Below are 10,923 nucleotides of genomic sequence, written 5' to 3'. Positions count from 1 at the left end.
AAAAGATTTGATGTTTGGATTTTTTTGAAGATCTACCTTAGTATTTTATATATGCATGCATGTATGTATTATGTATGTATGCATGTATGTTTATGAGTGCATGCACATGTATGTAGTTTATTCACAGGACAGAGGAAGGAGTTGGGTCTTGTAAAGCTGGCATTACAGCTGGTTGTGAGCTGTTGGATATGTAGACAACCAACTTTCCATCCTCTTTCAGAGCTTTCAGCCACTGGTTGGTTTGATTGAGGGGATTTTTTTTTTGTTTTGTTTTGTTTTTAAGAAATAATGCTGTAGAAATGCCTTTTCCTTAATTCTTTATACAGTGATGGGGGGGAGAATTTTCTTTCCTTCCTAGGACATTTCTTCTATCTCACACATTTATATTTTATACCAATATGGAGTCCTCCAGCACACTCTTAAACCAGAGAACTCAGCACAACAGGAAGAAAGGGAACAAGCCTCCACTTCCTGAAAGGCAGCTGCAAACAAGGCCTTCAGTGAACTGCACCAAATGACCAAAGGCTAAATGAGGGCCAGTGAGAGGCCTCAGCAGTTAAAGATAATTGCTGCCAAGCCCAACAACCTGAGTTTGATACCCAGGACCCACAAGGTGGAAGGAGAGAACCAACAGGCTTCCCCAGACAGAACAGTTAAATAGCCAGGGTTTAAGAGAGAGGCCATGCATGGAGAGGACCTAGACCCCTGTTCAAAGGAAACACACTGGCTGCTTAGTCTCCAAGTGGGTTTCCTAGTAAGGGCTATAGGGACTGTCTCTGACATGAACTCAGTGGCCAGCTCTTTGATCACTCCCCCATGGGGGATGCAGCATTGCCAGGCCACAGAGGAAGATGATGCAGCCAGCCTTGGTGTGACTTGATAGGCTAGGGTCAGACAGAAGGGGAGGAGGTCCTCCCTTATGAGGGGACTAGGGAAAGGGAATAGGGGGAGAAGTAGGGTGAGTGAGACTGGGAGGAGACAAGGGTGGGGGCTGCAGTGGAGATATAAAGTGAATAATGTAATAAATAATATATATATTAAATTATTTTTTTAAAAGAGAGAGGCAGGGACTAAGTAGTATCCTACATATAACAATTACATAAATAAAGCCTTAGATTTGAGATCAAATCTCAAAAGCAAATCCACATAGATGTGATAGGTAAACAATGTTGAGACTTGACACCTGAGAGCACAATCATGAGAAGGAAAATGGATACAAAAGGCAAAGTGAAGACAAGCTGTACATGGCAGCTAATAAACTAGCAAGAAAGAGCTGTGTGGCCAAGGAGCTGCCCTGTATTCTGCGTGTTTGACACCACACAAATCAAAACCACACAGACACAAAAAAAGGACTCCTGAAACAGGAAATGTAAATTACTCTAGATGACAAGTGTCCATCTACAACTAGCTTACAGCACTATACTATATTTAGACTTACTCAAGCCAGTCTTATTAGCAATACTGATACAGAGACCCTGCTTGTACATTATTAGGGAAGCCACCCTGATTCTATATTTATTTCAACTTTTAATTGAGTAAGTAAAATATATAGGTTTACTCAATTTTTAATTAAGTAAAATATAAAGGAGAGGCTGGGGAGATGACTCAACAATTAAAGGTGTTTGTTGCTCTTCTTCGGAACCCAGATTTGGTTCCCAGCCCCTCTGTCAGGCCACTCACAGTTGTCTGCAACACCAGCTACAAGGGATGTCATACCCTATGCTGGCCTCCACAAGAACCTACATACATGGCATTCACTCACATACACACACATATATAACTGGAGGCGTAAGGTTATGGTGTAATTCAAATGCTGATTTCCGTACCCCCACATCTGGTTGCCATCCTTGTTCTGAGAATCTCCTGAGTTGATGTTCTGTAAATACTGCTCCCCAATGGTCCCTTGATATGTCAAGAAAGCAGCTTACAGCCATTCACTGAGCATGGGAGACAATAGGGCTGGACTTCTAACCAGCCAGGGGAGGAGGAGTTAGAAAAGGAACTAGGGGATGCAGCCATGGGAGACATTGAAGAGACATGAGAAGGAGCTGGATCAGAAAAAGCTATAAAGTGCAAGTACCTCTGGGATGTATGCTGGGAGGAAGCCAAATTAGCTTAGAGGATTAGAAATAGATTAATAACTGCTCAGCTATTTTGTCGTGAAGCTTATTATTAAACAAATATAAAAAGTCTCAATTTTTGTGTGATAACTATATTAAGAGAGAAAGGAACACAGTTTTATAAAAATAACATTGACATACACTCATAAATAACAAAAATGAACATTTAATTTTTTTAATAAAAAAAAAAGTTGAAATCTTAGGGTCGTTTTGATTTGCATTTCCCTGATGGCTAATGAGGTTGAGCATTTCTTTAAGTATTTCTCTGCCTTTCAATGTTCCTTTATTGAGAACTCTCTGTTTAGCTCTGTACTCCATTTTTTAATTTTTAACTTGACCTTTTGCTGTTTAACTTCTTGAGTTCTTTATATATACTGGATATTAGTCCTCTGTCAGATATAGGGTTGGTGAAGATCCTTTCCCAATCTGTAGGCTTTTTTTTGTTCTGAGGACAGTGTCCTTTGCTTTACAGAAGTTTTTCAGTTTCATGAGGTCCCATTTATTGATTGTTGCTCTTAGAGCCTGTGCTGTTGGTGTTCTGTTCAGGAAGTTGTCTCCGGTGCCAATGAGTTCTAGGCTCTTCCGCACTTTTTCTTCTAAGCGGTTTAGTGTGTCTGGTTTTATGCTGAGGTCTTTGATCGCCTTGGACTTTTGTTTTGTGCAGGTGATAAGTATGATGATAAGTATGGATAAGTATGGGTGATAAGTATGGATCTATTTGCATTTTTCTACATGTAGACATCCAGTTAGACCAGTACCATTTGTTGAAGATGCTGTCTTTTTTCCATTGAATGGTTTTGGCATCTTTGTCAAAAATCAGGTGTCCATAAGTGTGTGCATTTATGTCAGGATCTTCTATTCGATTCCATTGATCCACCAGTCTATTTCTAAGCCAGTACCATGCAGTTTTTAGTATTGTTGCTCTACGGGATAGCTTGAGATCAGGGATGGAGATACCTCCTGAAGACCTTTTACTGTAGAGAATTGTTTTAGCAATTCTGGGTTTCACCTTACACCCATCAGAATGGCTAAGATCAAAAACTCAAGAGACAACACATACTGGAGAGGTTGTGGAGAAATGGGAACCCTCCTCCACTGCTGGTGGGAATGTAAACTTGTACAACCACCCTGGAAAGCATCTGGTGCTTTCTCAGACAACTAGGAATAGTGCTTCCTCAAGATGCAGCTATACCACTCCTATGCATATACCCAAAAGAGTCTCAAGTACACAGTAAGGACATTTGCTCAACCATGTTTGTAGCAGCCTTATTTGTAATAGCCAGAAGCTGGAAACAGCCCAGATGTCCCTCAGTGGAGGAATGGATGCACAAATTGTAGTATATCTACACAATGGAATATTGTTCAGCAATAAAAACAAGGAAATCATGAAATTTGCAGGTAAATGGTGGGATCTGGAAAAGATCATCCTGAGTGAGCTATTACAGAAGCAGAAAAATGCACATGGTATATACTCACTCATATAGACATATAATATAGGATAAACCTACTAAAATCTGTACACTTAAAGAAACTAATCAAGAGGGGGGGACTCTTGCTAAAATGCTCAATTCCTATCCAGAAAGGCAAAGAGGTTGGACATCAGAAGGAGAAAAGAGGGAACAAGTCAGGAGCATGACACAGAGGACCTCTGAAAGGCTCTGCAGACTATCAATGCAGATGCTGAGACTTATGGGCAACCTTTGGGCAGAGTGCAGGGGATCTTATGAAAGAAGTTGGAAACAGTAAGATCTGGAGAGAACAGGAACTCCACAAGGAGAGCAACAGAACCAAAAAAAAATCTGAGCACAGGAGTCTTTCCTGAGACTGATAATCCAACCAAGGACTACGCATGGAAATAACCTAAGACCCCTGCACAGATGTAGCCCATGGCAGTTCAATATCCAAGTGGGTTCCATTGTAATAGGAACAGGGACTGTCTCTGAACTGATTGGCCTGCTCTTTAATTACCTCCCCGTGAGGGGGAAGCAGCATTACCAGGCCACAGAAGAAGACAATGCAGCCACTCCTGATGAGACCTAATTGACTAAGATCTGAAGGAAGGAAAAAAAGACCTCCTATCAGTGGACTTGGGGAGGGGCATGCATGCAGAGGGTGGAGGAAGGGAGGGATTGGGACGGGAGGAGGGAGGGAACCACAGGGGGGATACAAAGTGAATAAAGTGTAATTAATAAAGAAAAAAAAGAAATTAATTAATTAAAAAAAAAAAGAAAAAAGTTACCTACCTGCCAGTTTGTGAAGGTAGACTAGCATTGCCTCACTAGCACATTCCGGATCATCTCTGTGTCTGTGATAGCAAATGGAGGAATTTGACCATCAAACAGCCTGTGCAAGAAAACAGCTGATTAACCCAAGCCAGGCCCTGAAGTGAGAGCCACACCCAGACTTTGATTCTAATGTAGCATGATCCTCCCTCTGATGCACTGTCACAGGTGTTCCCAGGTCAACTCAGAGATTCTGACCATGGATACAATGAAGTCTTTGTAAAATGATAGGTAAATTCATTCGAGACACAGTGAGTCGCTTAAAGACAAAACAGTTCTGAAAAGACATAACTTGAAATAAGAGGTAGAAGTTTTTAAGTCTAGATGTGCATGTATGAGAGTTGCCTATACCATTTTCTGTGATTTTTGCATATATAAAATACTGCAAGCTTTCTCAAAAAATCAGGCATAGCTCTACCTCAAGATCCAGCTATATCACTCCTAGGCATATACTCAAAATTTGCTCAGGTATACAACAAGGACATTTGCCCAACCATGTTCATAACAGCTTTATTTGTAATAGCCAGAATCTGGAAACAACCCAGATATCTCTCAACTGAAGAATGGATAAAGAAACTGTGATACCTTTACACAAAGGAATACTGTTCAGCTATTAAAAACAAGGACATTGTGAAATTTGCAGGCAAATGGGTGGAACTAGAAAAGGTCATCCTGAGTGAAGTAACTGAGAAGCAAAAAGACACTCATGGTGTGTACTCACTTATAAGTGGATATTAGCCATGTAGTATAGGATAACCATACTACAATTTCACAGACCCAAAGAAGCCGTGTTGTGATTCATTTAAGGATATGTTCTAATACTGTTTTTTATTAGCCCTATAATTATTATGGCGGTATACCTAACCCACTATCACAATCAATAAAAGACACCGACAACTGACAGATTTTAGACTAGCCTTGTATCACTTGGGGCAAAGCAGATAGTAACCTTCTAAACTTTCAAGCCCCATCCATAATTCCATAAATACTTGCTTATTCTTTCATGTTTCATTTCCTCCATCCATGCCAGCCATGTGCTTCTCCTACACTAAGCCATGATAGCTCTCAGCTTCCTTCCTCTCCCAGGACCTGTCCTTCTACCCAAAATCCTTTCTGTCCCCAAAGCCAGAGAACCTTAGCCACACCTACTTCCTTCTACCCTGCCCAGATATAGGCCTTTTAATCACTAAGCCAGGGATAATTGGGGAACATTCCTTCACATCACATGGTTACAGGAAATAGTTCAATTTATAACAATGCCCATGGCAGGGCAGTAACCAGATCTTAAGGCACTGAAATCAGCATTTGAATACATAGCACCAGAACAGCCCCCAACAGACCCTGTTTAACAAATGGATGGATGGATGGATGGATGGATGGATGGATGGATGGATGGATGAATGGATAGAATGAGATATTACATCAGTGAAAACTTGAAAAATCACTATCAATTGCTGACAAGCAATAATTTTGCAAGAAGAAATTCAGATGGGGCTATTGGATAGACAGCAAAGCCTGATGTTGGCATTGAATGACATGAAGCCTGCTGTTGGCATTGTATGACATAGTCTTCATGGGTTATATAAACTTAGCAGTCCCCTATGTTCAGGGCCATAGTTCCTAAGAATGGATAAGAAGAGATGAAGAGCAACAAGAGCCAGAGCCTCCTCCTGCTGGTTTGTGTCTCACAGCATAATCATGACACTTGCTCTACTGCTCTCACCAGACTCCCAGCATCAATGACAAGTAACAGAGGCTGCTGCTGGCTCGGCCACTTCACAGAAAGAACTCTTAAGGACATAGATTCAAGGAAGAATGCTGCAGTTGTTTAAATACATTTTTCTCTCCAAAGTCAGCTTAATTTGACAGGCCACAATGATGTAGATATAAAAATCCTAGCTGGGGCTGATGAGAAAAAGCAACAGATTAAAGCACTTGTACCAAGCCTGATGGACTGAGTTCAAACATCTGAAGGTACAGAACTAACTTCTACAGTTGTCATCTGACCTACATATGTGCCCCCATGGCACATGTCTGCCTTTAAGCAAAAAAAAAAAAAAAAAAAAAAACCAAAACCAAAAACAAAGTCTCTACAGGTGCAGAAGTTTATAAATGCTAAGAATAAATCATTTACCAAGGCCTTAGCTGTGTCTTCCCATCCCTGTTCCCATGTTGAAGTCAACAATGATGTGAACAAGTGTGGGCTTCTAAAGGGAAATGAATATGTGGCAAGGAGATGGTATCACATTTGTCAGAACAGATTAGAGGAACCTGATACAATGCATATCATGTAATGAAAGGGAAGTTTTAGAAGAGAAAAAAATGAGATTAGGACACTGAATAAAATACCAAAGCCTATCACAAAGCCACAGTGTGCAATGATCTCAAGTTAATTAGTTAAACCTGTGAACAGCAGCACTTATGACGTGTGAAATCACCTTCACAACAGAGACATACATTACCACATTTCTGGCATTGTCCCTGCACAAGTGGGGTGGGTGCCTTCCATTAAAAAGAGTTGAATCAATGGAACTCCATAATATTCATCCCCATATTTTTCTATACTTTTTATACCACTCAGCATCAAATTTCCCTATGCCCTGGAAAGACTAATAGCACAGTAATAGTAAATCTATTACTGTCCTTATGCATTGATCCTTCTGCAGCCAGAGCACAAAACTCTCAAATCCCATGAAATCAGGTTTATTCTTCATAGATGTGTGATGTATCACCAGCAGGATGGCTCAGTGGGAAAAGGCAGTGATAGAGCAGGACCCCTGACATCGTCTCTGTATGCACACTCATAGACATAAACATGTAAACAGACACAAATACATACAAAACACACACGCTCACACAAATGATGATGATGATAATGAGGAGGAGGAGGAGAAAATTGTTTAAAGAATGTGTAAGGTAAGCATAGAACCTTAGAAAGAAACCTGAGCCAACAACAGCACAAGTTTTGCCACTTGCCCTCTGGATGTCTGTCTAGGGTGCTTACGACAGACAAGGTGTCAAAGCAGTTTAGTCACAAATGATCCACCTAGACTTAAAGCCTACATGGCGCATTACATTTTCATTACCTACTTTTCTATTAATATTATTAAATCATCCTTTCCCTAGTGGCTTTGCCTTTAACAACCCTTTAAGAGAAACAGAAGAAAATAAAAATTGCATTTTGTATTTAAGTATCTGAAGTGATTGACCACCAAAATCCTATCTCAGATATTCGCAACTCAGACTTGTGCCTAGAATACTGCCTTCTAAGGAAGAAAAATGGCTGTAGCTCCATTTCAGAGGTAGAACGCTTTGCCTAGCATGGGGAAGGTCCTGGGTCTCATTGTCAGCACTGCAAAAACAAAACAGAAGCTAAAATTTTGCCTTTGGAGCTGGATATGTGGCTCAGCACTTAAGATCACTAGCTAGTCTTTGCAGAGGCTCCATATTCCAAGTACCCATATCCAGCATCTCATACCCTTCTCTAAGTCTGGCTCCAAGGAATCCAGCACCCTCTTCTGTCCTCCATAGGTACTACATTCATGTGTACAAACCCATACACAGATAAACAGAGTGCAGCTAAATACTCTAATTGTGCTGGTTCTCAAGAAGAACCCAAACAAGCCATGAATAGTAAATGTTGGGACAAGAACCATAGAAATAACTTCAGGGGTTCCATAATTACAGAGCTCAAGCATATGAAAAGTCCCCCAAAAGTACGTATGTGGAGCTGTGATAAGTAGATGCTATTCAGCATAAAGAAAAAATAAAGTGTTGCTCATAAGCCCTAGTGGTTCTAAGAGAAATTTAATGTAGTACATATAGGTAAATGTTCTAGAAGTTGGAAACCCCTTCAAGTTTGCTCCAAATAAGTAAAGCAGTGTCTTCCCAGAATCTACACTGGGTAAAAAACAAACTTTCCCCTGATAGCTTACTCAGTCAGAATATCATGTCCTGAAGATCAAGACTGAATGAGCTTGAGATCTGGGCACTTATGATGTAGAAGTTTCTGGGTTTTTGGAGACTCAGATGTGTCACGTGATGTCTTGCTAGATGCTGATCTGTGTGACATCAGTATGCACTTTAAGAGTATCATGGGGGCTCAGTAGTAAAGGGCTTGTCTAGGCTCTGGCTTGAACCCCATGCCACCAAAAAATTAAATTGCAAAATTAGCTCAATTGTCATTTTATTTGGGGCCTTCAGGATGAATCCACAGGTAAAGACACTGCCAGTGTTGACACTATATGGATGATATCTTATTAGCTGATTCAGATATGAAAACATTAGAAAATATTTTTGATAAAATAAATAGAACTTTGCCTTGTTGGGGATTACAGATTGCTCCCAAAAAAATACAAAGAGGAGATTCTGTTAATTACCTAGGATACAGAATAGGTCTACAGAAAATTCAACCACAACAAGTACAAATTAGAAAAACCCAATTAAGAACTCTTAATGATTTTCAAAATTTGCTAGGAGATATTAACTGGCTATGGCCTACCCTTGGTTTAGCTACTCAAGAGTTAAGAAACTTATTTCAAATCTTACAAGGTGATAAGGACTTAAATAGTCCAAGAACATTATCAACTGAAGCTGAAAAGGAATTGGCTCTGGTAGAAACAAAAGTACAAGATGCATATATAGACCATATTGATCTAAAGAGGGACTGTATTTTGGTTATCTTGCCTTCCACTTGTTCTCCCACAGGAATTCTTATGCAGAGGAAGGACTGTGTCTTAGAATGGATATTTTTGGCACACAAACAAAATTTAAAAAAATTAAAAACCTATATAGAAAAGGTTTCTGAATTGATCCTAAAAGGCAAAACGAGACATCATCAACTGTCTGGAATAGATCCAGCTGAAACTGTGGTGCCCTTTACCAATGCTGACATTGTGTCATTATGGGCAGACAACAAGTATTGGCAAAGAGCTTGTTGTAAATTTTTGGGAGAAATCAACAACAGATACCCAAAAAGCAAGCCACTTCAGTTTATAAAAAGAACCAATTGGATTCTCCCTCCTATAGTAAAAGGAACTCCAATTTCTGGAGCTCCCACATTTTATATGGAGGCCAATAAATCAAAAAGGTCAGTTTATAAGTCAGAAAATCTGAGTAAAGTGGTGGAGAGTCCTTATGATTCAGTTCAAAAATCAGAATTATATGCAAATTCTTTTGGTGTTATCAGATTTTCATGAATCTCTTAATACAGTCACTGACTCTCAATATGCAGAAAAAGTTGTTCTACATATAGAAACTGCTGATCTAATTCAGGATAATTCGTACTTCACTGTTTCTTCAATTACAACAAGTAATCAGAAATAGAAATAGTCCATTGTATATAACACATATCTGATCTCATACGGGTTTACCAGGCCCTTTAGCACAAGGCAATGAGGAAATTGATCAACTATTGATAGGAAGCATGTTAGAGGCCTCAGAATTTCATAAAAAAACACCATGTTAACAGCAAAGGTTTAAAAAGAGTTTTCTATGAGTTGGCGACAAGGCAAAGAAATTGTGAGAAAATGCCCCACTTGTTCTTTATATAACCAAACTCCACCACCTGCAGGAAGTAACCCTAGAGGTAAGTGTTGTAATCGGTGATTAATATTTACTAATAATTATCTTTTAGTAATTCTGCTGTTAGTCCTAAACAGCTGTATAACCAAATCACCACACAGAGACTGGGTTTATTCAGTTAACCTAGAATACAATGCTGGGCAATAGTTACTCCATCCTAAACCTCCAAGCCCTCACAGTTTCCTAATATTTAGATTTCCCACATTATACTTGCTTTCAGTGATATCTTAGGTCCAGTCCATCTCTCCATATAGTTCCAAGATCTTTCCTCCAGCTCTCTCTCCAAGCTCTCCTCTCACCCCTTCTCCTCCCACTCATTTCCTACCCTCTAGCTCCTCCCCTCTTTCCTGTCCTCTGCTCCTCCCAGATCAACATTGTGTCTAGTTGCTTTATTTTGGCCTGTTTACACAAGAGTTGAGACAGGATGCTTAGAATGAGTATCATAATGCAATATCCAGATTGAAACCAGAGAGTGAGGGCGGTAATCAGCATTTGAATGAACAAGGGTAAGGTGTATACATTTTAAAATAACATTTTACCAACAGGTAACCAAAGAAATGAAATTTGGCAAATGGACATGCTTTATTTTACCGAGTTTGGTAAACTGAAATATGTGCACCATACTATAGACACATATTCAGGGTTTCAATGGCAACAGCCTTAAGTTCTGAAAAGGCTAAGTCAGTTATTATGCATTTATTAGAAGTGATGGCAATTATGGACATACCTAAACAAATTAAGACTGATAATGCTACAGTGTATGTCTCTAATAAAATGGAAATATTTTTTACATATTATAAGATAAAACATGTAACAGGAATACCTCACAATCCTACTGGTCAAACTGTCATTGAAAGATCCAATTGTATATTAAGGGACATGCTTAACAAACAGAAAGGGGTATTAAAAACCCCCAGAGATAGATTACATAATGCTTT

The sequence above is a fragment of the Psammomys obesus genome, unplaced genomic scaffold, assembly GCF_907164565.1.
Source record: "Psammomys obesus unplaced genomic scaffold, mPsaObe1.curated_primary_1811, whole genome shotgun sequence".
NCBI lineage: Eukaryota > Metazoa > Chordata > Mammalia > Rodentia > Muridae > Psammomys > Psammomys obesus.
The sequence above is the reverse complement of the archived record's forward strand: the minus strand, read 5'-3'. Positions refer to the sequence as shown.